This window comes from Artemia franciscana, chromosome 7 (assembly GCF_032884065.1).
Source record: "Artemia franciscana chromosome 7, ASM3288406v1, whole genome shotgun sequence".
Lineage (NCBI taxonomy): Eukaryota > Metazoa > Arthropoda > Branchiopoda > Anostraca > Artemiidae > Artemia > Artemia franciscana.
Genome location: NC_088869.1, coordinates 45,116,340 through 45,130,550, shown reverse-complemented (window position 1 = coordinate 45,130,550; position 14,211 = coordinate 45,116,340). Strand labels below are relative to the sequence as shown.

At 35.5% G+C, this 14,211-nt stretch overlaps 1 protein-coding gene across 5 annotated transcripts in view; it reads right to left on the bottom strand.

The window, feature by feature from the left end:
- The window catches only part of LOC136029356 (uncharacterized), an 83,705-nt gene extending 77,634 nt beyond the window's left edge, over window positions 1-6,071 (bottom strand). For 2 of the 5 annotated variants that reach the window (XM_065707663.1, XM_065707665.1), the window contains exon 1: window positions 5,845-6,028. The gene's annotated coding sequence lies outside the window, so the exon portion shown is untranslated. Of the gene's footprint in view, window positions 1-5,844 lie in introns of all 5 variants that reach the window. The other 3 variants (XM_065707662.1, XM_065707661.1, XM_065707664.1) reach the window with 3 other exon arrangements.
- Window positions 6,072-14,211: the final 8,140 nt, after the last annotated feature.

Sequence of the window (14,211 nt, the reverse complement as noted above, 5' to 3'; positions counted from 1 at the left end):
AGGATCACTGGTTAAATACGATCACCCCTGAGGGAAACAAAAAAAAGAACGCAGAAAAAAAATCAATAAACACGCATCCGTGATCTTGGTTCGGGAAAAAAAATTTAGAATTCCATATTTGTGTTTATAGGAGCTTGAAACCTCTACAGCGAAGTTCTCTAATATTCTGAAACTCATGGGGTTATTTTCATTACGTTCACTTGATTTCTTAGGGGTTCCCCTCCCCTTTCAAAAATTAGTCAAATTTTCTCAGGCTCGTAACTTTTGATGGGTAACATGAAACTTCATGAAATTTATATGTTTTGAATAAGCATCAAAATTTGATTCTTTTGATGCATCTTTTATTATCAAAACTTTGTTTCTTACTGTTCCGGTAACTATTGAGCCGTATCGCTCCTTACTTGCAGTTCGTTACAACGAACTGCTTGATCAACAAGTTTGCTTCGTGTGCAAAAAAATTCTTTGAAATAGCAAACGGCAAACCCTAATATTTTGCAAAGTAAACGAAGTTCAAGCAGAGAGAAGAGTAACACTATTATAAAATATAGTAGGAATGTATATATTGGGCTTAGTATTCATTCATCCGGGGGGGGGGGGAATGAATTATAGCACCATTAGAAATTACTTAAGAGGGTACTTATGGCTATTGTAAAGTAATTTTTGAATTTTTAGATCATCCTTCAAAAGAATGCCTACGCTGCCAGTTTCCATTGGTTTATCAATCACTTCGCAGCCAAAATAAACACAAAATTAAGAGACGCACTGAGGTCGTTACCGTTACTTAAACCGTCGTATAATTAGACAATGATCAAGATTGTGTAGTAAACCACATAAAATGTGTCAGCTCTCACATTTTAGTATGACAGTAGTGGCCATATCAATTATTTAAGGTAAAAATATGTTAGACAAGTCTAGAATCAGCATTTTTTTTTATAATCAAATTTATGATCGTTGAATTGTGCAGGCCTTGAGTACAAATAGCCACATCCTTTAGGTCAGCAGGAAATGGTTTATAAGGGAGGGGGAACTACTACTATTATTCACATCTCATCGCATCACCAAGTGAGATGCTAAAATAGCTATATACGCTCCTTCTCCACCCGATCTCTTCAGAGGTCCACTCTTTATTTCCTCTCACAAAGCTCTTATTTCCTCTGAACACCTTCTTATTGACCTATTCCCACCCTGTTCGAAGAGGTCTAGCATTTCGTTTGATCACAGAAGGGTTACTAAAAAGCAGGATATTGGGCAACGCATCATCCTTCATCCGTGTAGATGACCTATACGTCTTAATTTTCCTTTTATTATTTGCTTAGAAAGTAGAATCGGACCATATTATTCGTTTAGCTCATTTTTCAGTTTTGGCCTACTGTTAAAAAGAGAACCTAAAACTATCCTTGGCTGATTCCATTAGAAACATATAACAAATTTACCTCAACCTTTCAAAGTAACAACACTTAAGCGCCAAAATTAACCACTATCATTACGATTGCATCTAGTATCCTAGTCTTTTGAAGATTTATAGCAATTTAACAATAACCCTGACTCTCTGAACTTCAAGAAATTCATTCATTTCGCTTAGGACTTTCAAATCATCTAGATAATTTATTTCTTGGAGAGTTTTACTTTCCAATTCGATGCCATGTTACCCCGGAGCCTTTGTTATTTTCCTTGGTAAATAGCATAAAAAATGATCTATATGAGGGGGAGGGACTAAACTCCTGATCCAAAAATTGAGCTAAATATTAACCTTGCTTCCTACTTTAATCGCGACAACATGATTCTCTTACATATCAATAAAGGCCCGTTCACAATGAGGTTTTACTGATATTGAGTAATATTGCTAGTTTATTGCCAATTAGAATAATTCATAGAATTTTTCAGCCAAACAGAAAATCATGTGAAACACCTGATTGGCTCAAATCAGCGTTCGCTAAATCCCTGTATTGGAAAAATCTTGCTGTGAATGGGCTTTCATCAATGCTTCAAAAATTTGCACCACGCATTTTCTTTCTTTTTTTCTTTTTTTGGGGTAAGGAGCTGTGAATAAAGAGCGCTGAATGCAATTTTGATGATAATATTTACACCAAAAGAATTTAATTTTCAGGGTGATTTCAAAGGAGTACTCATTAGACCTAAAGCTATCCCTCAGAATTTATTAACATGCCAATATTTGAATAATTTTAGATCAGAGAGAAACCAAGAGAAATAAAATCTTAAAAAACAAAATTCTTTTATGGAAAAAAGAGCAAACTTGAAGCTTCAAACAAATAAGGATTATTGCTCTGGCGATTCCAGAAGATATATTTACAAAACTAGCTCAAATAAACTGACTCGCAACATTTTTCAAAATATGTAAAATTCTAAAAACCAGCGCTTTACTGAAAACACATTTTTTCAACTGAAAATAAGGAGCGACAATAAAACTTAAAACGAACAGAAATCATTCCGTATATGAAACGGGTTGTTCCCTCCTCGGCGCCTCGCTCTTTACGCTAAAGTTTGACTCTTTCTCACAACTCTACTTTTTAAAACAATAATAAACTTTAGCGTAAAGAGCGATGTGTCGAGGAGGGGACAACCCCTTTCATATACGGAATAATTTCTGTTCATTTTAAACCTAAGTTTTAATCGCTCCTTACTTTCAGTTGGAAAAAATTATTTTTTTTATTTAATTTCTGAATGTTTTTTGAATTAATGACGTTTTGATTTTGGCTCAGCGTACATGAATAATTAAAACGAAACTTGATTATTTTTTTTTTGGCTAAATGGCTTTCTCATAATTTTGATCGGACAATTTTGGTAAAATAGGGAATGGGGGAGGAGGCCTAGTTGCCCTTCAATTTTTGGTTACTTAAAAAGGCAACTAGAACCTTTTGTTTTTTTAGGAACGTTTTTATTAGTAATAAATATACGTAACTTGCGAATTAATTTACGTAACGAACTTCTATATTTGTATATTTTTATTACGTATATGAGGGGGGTTCACCACCTCGTACCTTGCTTTTTACACTAAAGCTTGAATTTTATCCTAATTCTTCAAAATTGACCCCCTGAATCACAAAGGCCGTAGAATAAATAATTGAAATTACTAAAAATACTTTAGAATAAAGAGCGAGGCACTGAGGAGGAGACGAACCCCCTTATATACGTAATAATTTATGTTCGTTTTAAGTTTTAATGCTGCTCTATACTTCCAGTTGAAAAAACTTTTTTCATTTATTTTCTCTTTTTTTGTGTTTCAATAATGCTAGAAAATCCTGCACCCCCTTTATAGAGACTCTCTTCTCTCATGATAAATTCCTCCGTGAAAAGATCCTCCCACGTAGCCGCCTCCCTCCAAATCCCCCCACCAAGAAAGAGTGACCCTGAAAACGTATTCACACTTCCCAGTAACCATTACTGTATGTAAACAATGGTCCAAGTTTGTAACTTGCAGCCCCTCCCCTGGGGACTGTGGGGGATTAAGCCGTCCCCAAAGACATAGTTATTAGGTTTTTCGACTATGTTGAAAAAAATGGCTATCTCAAAATTTTGATTTGATGACTTTGGGGAAAAAATAGGCGTGGGAGGGGGCCTAGGTGCCCTCCAATTTTTTGGTCACTTAAAAAGGGCACTAGAACTTTTAATTTCCGTTAGAATGAGCCGTCTTGTGACATTCTAGGACAACTGGGTTGATATGTTCACCCCTGGGAAAAAAAGAAAAAAAAAACAAGAAAAAAAACACGAATCCGTGATCTGGCTTCTGGCAAAATTCCACATTTTTGTAGATAGGAGCTTGAGATTTTCACAATAGGGTTCTCTGATACCCTGAATCTGATCCTGTGATTTTCTTTAAGTTTCTATGACTTTAAGAGGATGTTTACCTTTATTTTCTAAAATAAGGCAAATTTTCTCAGACTCGTAACTTTTGATGGGTTAAACTAAACTTGATGAAACTTCTATATTTAAAATCAGCATTAAAATGCGATTCTTCTGATGTAACTGTTGGTATTAAAATTCCGTTTTTTAGAGTTTTTGTTACTATTGAGCCGGGTCGCTCCTTACTACAGTTCGTTACCACGAACTGTTTGATCGAAAAAAATCTACGACTACCCTGAATAAAACAAAAACTAATTTATAAGTCTCCTTACTGTCTTTCAGAGAACCAAGATATCGACAACTTTTATTACAGGATTATAGTTCTCTGCAAAACCTCAATGAAGCTCAGTTTTCAGTAAAACGCTTGTTTTTAGAATTCTACAGGCATTGGAAAATAGCACGAGTCGGTTTATTTGTGCTATTTTTTAATATATGGAGAATCAGCAAGACAACTCGTTTTATGGTTTCATTTCGCTCTTTAGTTCTGTAAGAAAAACTTTTTTTTCAATTAATTTTTGCTCTTAATTTAAATAAACACAACAACTTAACAAAAGGACCTGTGTTTAACTTGGGTGGCACAACTAAAGAAATCAGCATGACGTATAGCATCAAGTATAGGTTTTACTTCTGACATTTAAATTTTCGCACAAAATATGTTCAACTTTGTCAAGTAAATAAAGAGTCTGACGGGTATGTCATTATTGTTATCTTGAAGAATTTGCTCATAAAAAATTCAACCTATATATCCAATGTTTCTTGCAAAATCATGACATGAGATTTAGCACATAAGAAAACCCTATTGTAGGGACTTCAAGCTCCGCTCTACAAACATGTGGAATTAAAAAAAAATGTCAAAAGAAGGCCAACGGATGCCATGACCTAGATAAAGGTTTTATTTCTACTCTTTCCATGTTTATTTTTCTTAGAAGATTGCCAAGAATCAATCCACTTTGTATAAGCACATAAAAAAAAAATCTTTAAAAATGCAAAATCTCAACATCAAATAAAATTGCATATATTGACCTATCGCTAAATTGAAAAAAAAACGTTGAGCTATGTGGATACATTTCCGAGTGGGTCAACTGGATTTTTGGAATGGATGTGTAGCCCAAATTCAGACCTACAAAGGTAGGTCCATGTGCCTTTCTTCCCTCTAGGACACTGGCATCTCCTAGACTTGGAAGAAAATTGTCCTATGAGAATATAGTTCTTGGAAATGAACCGAGAGTCCAAATAAATGTTTAGGTGGATGTCTTTGACTTCATAGTCTCACTCCTAACTTAGTTGTGAGATTAATTTAAAAAACTTTTTTCCACCAGAGAAGTTTTTCAAAGAAAATTAAAGAATTTTAGAAGGGCAAGTGACTCATGCGCAGTGGCTCAATTAAACAATCAATCCACGTAAATTACATAACGACTTCATCAATTCTCCTAGTCTAAGCTTTGTTCTTGACTCTCAAACATGAATTATGCATTGGCCCCTACGTCCCTGCTCCCCTAAGTGGCAGGCCATGCAAAAGATTTTAATTCCTTTTTTTAAGTGGCTTTATTTGATTTTATTAACCAACTGTTCGCGAAGAATAAACAAAAAGTATGCAAAACTCCCGTTGAGGGGCCTTTGTCTATCTTGGGAAGCAGTTAAGGAAGGTGAATGAAACTCACGGATTACCGTATGTTATAATTATAGCAAACCATATACCAGCTATAGCATAAAACAGCTTGTAAAGTTATATTTGAAGGGTTTCTTGCTATCCTGGAAGGTATCGGAGATAGGTGAATGAAACTCAGCTACTTTCCAAAAGAGCAAGTATCCCCTCAATTAGAACTTACCAAAATATAATGGCATACTTTTGATATCAGCAAACTTTTTTATGCTATAACTGCCCCCCCCCCTCTAATCAGCATTAGGTATCTTTCCAGTCGGTCGAAGCCGAGATTATCGGGTGTTTGCCCATAGACCTTCAATTTGAACAAGTAATAATACCTCTTAATAGAAAAATTAGGAATATACAGTTGAACCACCAATATTGTTGCATCCAAGTAACTCCTTAAATATCCAATAGGCGATGAACTGAGATCAGGGTCAATCTCTTTTTGACACTTAAAAAATCCTTTTTATTTTTGCTCTGAAGACATTTAACTTCACTCACTACTGGCCATGTGATTCATTAACACTACCCGTAAACGGGCATACTCATTGTTTACAATACAACCCAAAAGAACGCCAAGCACTCAGGTGAAAATACACGCCGCCGCACCAGCTTACCTACCAATAAGCGATCGCTATCTTCTTGAATCGGGAAGCAAAGATTTTGCCTTTTTTTTGCAGACCCTAAGGGTTGTGAAAACGGGATTTAAGAATAAAATTTGGTAACAGGCTTGTGTTTTTGGATCAACTAACCGTGGACTATAACTTAGCGGAATTTTATTGATTAGAAAAAAGAGGTATTTGCGAACAACGCTTATGCTGTAGCTTTTGCAGAGCTGCCAAAATAGGAGAGCTGGAGCTTGCATTTGAAAGATATGATGAACGACAAGTTTTAAATATATTTTTGGTACTTGTGTACATAGCGGTGCACACTTGAGAACAAACCGGATTTATCTGTCTGTATTAAGAGACAATTAGCTTGCGCTCAATGGAAAACAAGCTACGGGTGACAGAATACAGTAGACATATATAATTTGGGCTATATATACATTAGGAGGGAGATGGGGTGAAGTATTTAGACAGTGTGAAGTTAGAAAACAATTCTTACTTCATAATATGCAGAATAATTGTACCTAACACATTTTGCATGCAGACCCGTTATACCTTGCCCCCACCCCCCTCTGATGTGGAAATATATAGTCCATATTTGTTTTCAAAGTATTATATTTTCATCATATTGTGTTCCAGTTTTCATCAGGTAATGGACCAAATGAAAATTTTGAGGATTCAAGTTCAGTTTAACTGCCCTTAGGAACTTTTCTCTTGCCTGTACAGTTTCTAAGTGCCATTGATAGCCTATAGTGTACCTTTGATGTAGTGGGCCAAATGAAAATTTTGAGGATCCAAGTCCAGTTTAACTACCCTTAGGAACTTTTCGCTTGCCTGCACAGTTTCTAAGTCCTATTGATATATATGCCTTTGATGTAGTGGACCAAATGAAAATTTTGAGGATCCAAGTTCAGTCTCAATGCCCTTTGGAACTTTTCTCTTGCCTGCACAGTTTCTAAGTCTCATTGATATAGTGTACCTTTGATGTAGTGGACCAAATGAAAATTTTGAGGATACAAGTTCAGGTTAACTACTCTTGGGAACTTTTCTCTTGCCTGCTCAGTTTCTAAGTCCTTTTGATATTGTCATTTATAAAATCACAAAATACAGGCTATATTTTCATCAGGTATATTTTCATACGGGTATATTTCATCAGGATCAACCTAACTTAACTTTTCGAGTGTGTACCATTATGTACACAAGTACCATATTTTTTAATATTGGAAGTCGTCCCTCCCCCTACAGTAGTGTATTATCTAGTTTCTTACGAACATCTGAATATATAGCCTAAGGGGAAAACATTGTAATGAATTTAGTTGTTAATTAGACTATGCGTAACTTACTCCATCGTATTCATCTTAGAAGAGACATCATGAGCCAAACGTTTTATTGTTGTTTTATTTTTATCAGGAAGGGGGAGACCAGGTACAAACTAAGTAATTTGGGGGGGGGGGGTGCGGGAACGAGAGTAAAAATCTGGTTTTATTTTACAATTTGATTAAGTAGTGTCCAGCTATTCAGAAAAGCTTAGCATTTCGGAGGCCCTGGGGCCCTCATTCCGCATATGTCTCTTGGAGAGATAATAGATCTTACTAATGAAATGATAATCTCTACTGAGTTAGAGGTTTTGGTAAAACCATGCCAAAACCAGCAAGATTGGCCAAATCACGATAACTTAATTCATGTCGTAATTACAAGGACCCGATTATTTTACCAACTAGCCCTCTCCCCATTTATGACCTCTATATGTTGGGATTCTTTTGACTCAAAATTTAATGCAGTCAAACAAATTGGCAGATTAAGCTTCAGCATTGTGGAGCAGTTTGGTGCTAGACCGGGTCCTCGAGGACTGTTCTAGCAGCTGAGCCTGGAAAAAGTGAATAGTTTATTGTATCAAGTTTAGTGACCCATCCGTCCCCTTGGCAAAGCAGAAGAACTAGTGGCTACAAGATCATAGCCGAGGTTCTTTTCGGGGGGGATTTTTTCAGGGTGAAGACGGCGACAGAAAGATATTTAAGAAATACATAATAAATTTGCTTATGTGCATTTTGTTACTATTTTGCGAGTCCAACAAAAATTCCAGGGGAGGCGGGGGGCTTAAACACTGTAACCCTACCTCTCTGGATACGGCCTTTAGCGGCAACGATTAGTAGTGAAATTCTATTTAAATCTTCCGCAATTCTTCCAACCTTGGATTAGGAAAGCAACTTAGGATTAGCGGGGATTGCAAGGGGAACGGCTGGCCCCGGGTGCAGCCTCTGAAGGGGTGCTAAACTTAATCTTTTTCCTTTTTAGCCTAAAAATAAGATATTTTTACTCATACTGTGATAGTGATGTTGGAGGGGGGGTAACGTTGTCCTTGGGCAATGAAAATCATAGCAACGCCTTTGGCTCTGCTTCGGATTTGATCAGATACCATCGATGTGTGAAATAATATGCGTAAGATTTACTTCTTTCGAAGAGATTCAGGCTTATGATTTTGAAGTTATTTAAATAATATTGTAGTGTAATTAAATAATATAATATTTCTACAAAAAGCTTTGAAAATGTTAATATGGTCAAAGGCAATGCTTAGATATTCTGTAAACTCATTTTAAGTTGTTCTCACACCCTCTCCGGCAAATTTTTTAAGTTATTCTTGTCCCAAATCTGGGATCTATGTGAGGAATAATAAGATGTCTTTAAAGTTTAATTGAATGCGGAATTACATGATAATAGAGTGTCTCTATGTTTGAAATGATAATATTTTAATAGTCGTACAACATTTTGTTCTAACACAGCAAAAACTAATTAATAATAGCAAGTTTTTTACGATTTTGAAAACTGTATGAAGTTTGTCAGGTTTCTAATGTTTATGGGATAACCGCAATTCAAACAGAGGGACAAATTAGGGTTGAATGGGGAGTTATCCCAAAGAGTTTGAAAAACATCTTTTTTATATTTTCATTAAAAAAAGCTAAGAAAAGATGTCCCACACGCCAGTCATCTCAGTTTCTTCTAAAGAGTATTTTGAGATTTTGCTGAAGTCCCGCAGCAAACTTCATATTGCGTAAATAGTATAAAATCTCCACAATTTAATTCAGACTATCAGATTATTCAGAAGTGTCTCCATAACTATCAAAAGAAAAAGAAGAATGTAAATTCTTCAGGTGTGCAATTATTCTACACTTCATAATGGCTGAAGAGTTCAAAAAAGTGATGCAACATTGCAGTCGTCATAAACTGTTTTCTGATTTTCTTTTCTCCTCTATATTCAGAATGATTGTCTCCTTTACATTTCAGCTTTATTACTTTAATAAACAAATTGTGAGCGACAATATAATGCATTAGTGATAACAAATTATAAAGTCAAAACCCTATTTAGATTACCAAATATAGCCGCATACCAGGAAACCAGTGAAGCCTCAGAATAATTACTGAACAAATCCCTTCAGTTTGGAATGCAAGCCCCAAACACAAGGACTTGAGATTATAAATATACGCCCTGATGAGTATTTATCTGTTGTTTGTTTCTGACCCGAAGTAATCACTTGCCAAAATATTGTGGTTAAAAAATACATATTTTAATAAAGCTGTCAGCAATAAGATGCTGCAGACGACAGTAGTCCAAGCAAGCTTTTGGAGTGATGGTGAGTTTAATAAGCTCGGCTTTTTTGCCAGCTTAACCGTTAATACTAAAGTGCATATCCCCATTCAACTTCCTTCAACTCCCGTGCCCATCATAAGAACTAAATCTAGTAGTTGCACTACACAATATTCCAACAGTCCCGTACATCGCGTCATTCAGTTGCTTTGAAAATGACGTTTTAACAAAGCAAAAAGTACACCCTTTAAATTGCCATTGCTGAAACCTTATACTGGAAAATTACAAACCCCCTCGTTGAACAACAAGAAAAAATCATTTTTTTAAATGGGCAGCAGTGATGTGTCCTCTTATTTTTCTTCGTCACTATTGAGCACTAGAGCCTCATGGACAGCTGTTTAAAGACTCATAAAAGTTAATTCTTATATCTTAATTTTTTTATATATTAGACTCATTAAGTTCGTCATAAAGGGCCTAAGGGTACACTAAAAGTGCAATTTGGGTGACATTTTTGGAATGGAAAGGCTTGGCCGGACGCATTGACATCATACAGAGCTAATTATGGGCTCATTTATAAACTACTTTTTATTTAGTTACTCTTTATAAATTTCACTTAATAGGGCAATCGGAAAGCGCCATATAACACCCTAAAAGAGCACTTTCAGTTGTCTTTTTCCTTTTTTTAAAAAGATGAAAAATAACAAAAAAGGGTGTTCTCCTGAAAAAAATTCTTCAAATTATTAGGAGGGGGGCAACTTCTTACTTATTCTTACTATATATTTGTAAATTAATTCTAAATAGTTTCTGTTTGATTTGTTAAAGTATCCTCATTTGTCAATCATTGCTCGCCCTGCTAAGTATGACAAACCCATTTAAGTAAATAAGTAAGACGGCACTAGACCCTTAAGGTCCAAACCAGCGGTGCTGATATCCGTTTCATGGCCCTTCAGCCAGGAAGTGCAATGGTGTTGCCAGGACGTTGCCAGGAGTTGAAGTTGATGGTATATTTATTTCGTTCTTACGTCTAATATACCACGAAAGGGCTCCTGAAACTGCATTTATGTTAAAATAAGACTAAGTTTGTTTTTGTCATTGCTTGTTTGTACATTCTAAAGAACGATATCTTCTATTTCGTTAACAAAAGATAAAACTAAACGTTTGGAAAATACAGAATTCAGTATCAAGTGTCAAAATAAGTTCCAGTTGCTGTCACTTCAAACGCATACGTTAGGAAGGAGTGTCAGGCCGACGTTCCTCCTCAGTCTATAATTTCTAAAATTGTCACCGTAGTCAGTCTATTTTTGGCACTCCTTCCAAGTTCTTCACCCTCCCTCAAGCAAAGTCGCTTATATGTTTCTGAGCTTTATATATAAAGTAAAGTATATATTTAGAAGATGAAATATATACTATCCAAATACGGAATGTTGCTCTGCTTATAAACTTCTCTGCTAAGGCAACATCAACGTTGACAATAAATTCGGCTTTGACAATGCCTTGTATTTACTACCTCTTTTATCTACTACCTCTTGTATTTACTACCTCTTCAACCAGGTCAAAACTAATAGTTTGCCTCAAGACGCTCTCTCTGTAAGGGGGCATTCAGGATTTTTGTTTCGTGGGGTCACGATGTAAAAAATAAAAATGAAAAAAAACTTTCGGCGAGGGCTCAAACCCCGGAAAATCCACCCCCGGATACGGCCATATCTTCATATCTCCTTGGGTAGTGTTATTAATATAACCGAAGTTAAGTTTTGGTTCAATCAATGTATATTTCAAATTTAAATAAAAAATATTACAAAGTTGTTTCACGTTAGCAGAGAACATGAGTTTTATTTCACAGCCCTCAGTTTAAACATAGAATATCCACAATTTCTGCATTAGCATTACTCTATTACCAAGCTTTACCGAAATGACTTACAAATAATCTACAAAATGCGAGCTATAAACGATAAATACCGAATATATAATAAAAAAAAAAAAACAAGGAAAATTTTATGGTAGCATAAATCGTTATTTTGGTAATCTATCAAATAATATACCGTATATGGCTTGAAATCTGAAAGAAAACCTAAGTCAAAATAAGATTTAAAGGTATTGAGATTGCCTTTTTCCTGTTCTCGACAGGTATGTGATTAGGGGTATAATAAATTCACCCTTCTTCTAAATTAGCTTGCTTTTCGTAGGGTTAGCAAAAGCAAATATCTAACGCAGCAATGGCTGCTTTCAGATTTAAATTGGTTTCAACAAACAAAACCGATTTCTATTGAAAACGGTCAGCAATAAAGTAACATTGTTGTTGTTTTGTAATAGTCGCTCTCCAAAAATAGCTATCCTTTTCATCTTTTGTTAAACTTCTAAGGGTTAGTGATCTAAAATTTAGGAGAAGCATTGCTAAGAAATATTATTTCAATTTTTTTTCTTCTTCTTTCGACCCACACATAGATTGATGTGTCGAGGGTCACATTGTAGTAGCCTATTCAGTAGGAAATTTGAAACTTTTTGCTGGGTCCAGATATCACAGGACATCACAGGAACAAAACTGTCTCCAAAAAAGCGTCAAAATCAAAAGAGACAAATTCCTGAAGTATTTTCATTGTTGGTAATAATCGATCTTCACAGACTCTAGGTAATGATTATTTATCTTTAAAATTTTCTCTTTGGTATCGAGTAGATGCAGCTATTTTGTTGTATATTAGCTACCGATTGTAACGAGCGAAGCGTCCGAAGGAGGGCGATGTGAAGCTGTATTTGTGAAGGCTAAAGGTTCGATTGAGTAGAGAAAGGTAAGAGCTTTTGAGTAGGCTTATACATGCCAGTTTTTATATAAGAACAACAAAGTTTTTGCTAGCTGCAGTCCTTCGGCCCCTACAAATGATGCTCGCTTTACTCGGACGGCAGCTCGACCCTTCAGCCCTCGTAGACCCCCTCTGCACGCCTGCTATCATGACGTCACATTCAAGTTTTTCAGATGTTTATGTCAATCCTTATGTCCACGTTTATATCCATCCATCCACGTTGTTCCACAAGTAGCTCGGCATCAATATTTACGAGTCTAGTTTGATTAGTTTAAATAGTTTTTGAGTACAAACAAAAAAGTCCACAAACAAAAATACAGATACAAAATACACAAATACAACAAAAGAAATCCATAATTATTAGATGTATCTCAACAATTCATAAACTCGAACTCAATCCGCTTCAAACTGAGCCCACAAAATTGCTTGGACTATGCACAGTTAATATTAAAGTTACATTTGCAAAACTCAACCCAGCAGAATCTCAGTCATGCTAAATTCAATCCATGCAAAATTTAAACCACGGGAAACTAAACCCATGGAAATTCAACTCAGTCAAACTCAATCTACAAAAATTTAGTGGATGCAAAACTCGAATACAGAAAAATTCAACCCAGCAAAGTGCAGCTCAAGGAAAATCCAACCCGGACCCAGAAGCCAAACAAAACTCAACTATGTGTTGGAGGGAGGGAGTGGGATATATGTAGGCAAAGGATGTTTTGTACATTGGAAGGAACTAAACTAGGATAACAATAGTAATGCTAAATGTGACGTCGGTGATATTTAAGATGACAATAACAACAAAAAAGAGGATAACAGTAATAAAGGCATTAATTTTGGTGATGATGATATTAACATTGATCTGATAATAGCAAAACAATCCCCATTTTGTACGGTGTCGACCACGATATCAAGAAAGGCGATGGGATTAAAATGGAGATGTTGGTAATAACGGTAATAAATTTGGTATTGATGAAGCCGGGCCTCACATACCTAAACTCTCCCTCGGCTCTTCTTCCCAGATCTATGAAAATTTTAACTCCCACTGAGCTTGGACGTAAGTAGGAATTTGTTGGGATGGTTAGCTCGCGGTTCGGGGTAATCCAAGGTTTGCTAGAATCCTCAGAAATGGACGAACTATGAACTAAGTTCAGAAACGATAAAGAAAGCTTTAAAGATTTACAGAATAACTGTCTAAAACAAAAAATAATTTTCCTGATTTTGCCACAAAGATTCGCACGCTAAGTTGGGAAGCCTCGCATTGGGAACTAAACGCAATGTACTACGTATCTCACTTTTATTTAAGGAAGGCAACAAGTGGGCACAAAGAGTCTTTTCGTTTACGCTATATAATATGATATATTAGCATACACTGTCTTTTACTTATACGTAAAATAAAATTAAAATGCAAAATTTGGACACTTTTAGTTTGTATATAAAGCATTTTTTTAGGGTTTATTGTCTCAAATAAATGTTGTTATATTGTCGTTTGATTGTATACATACTTTAATTTGTTTATCATTTATATTGGACTATAATTTACATAGAAAATAATTTGTACTGCAGCTTTTTTTTCCGTTTCTACTAGCATGTAAATTTTACCTTTCCTTTTAACAATAAATTCAGAACAACAAATTTTTGGCAAAATAACAGGTAGAAAATCTCTTCAATACTTAGTTCAAAAGTTATAAAAGGTATATCGATGGGCATGATATA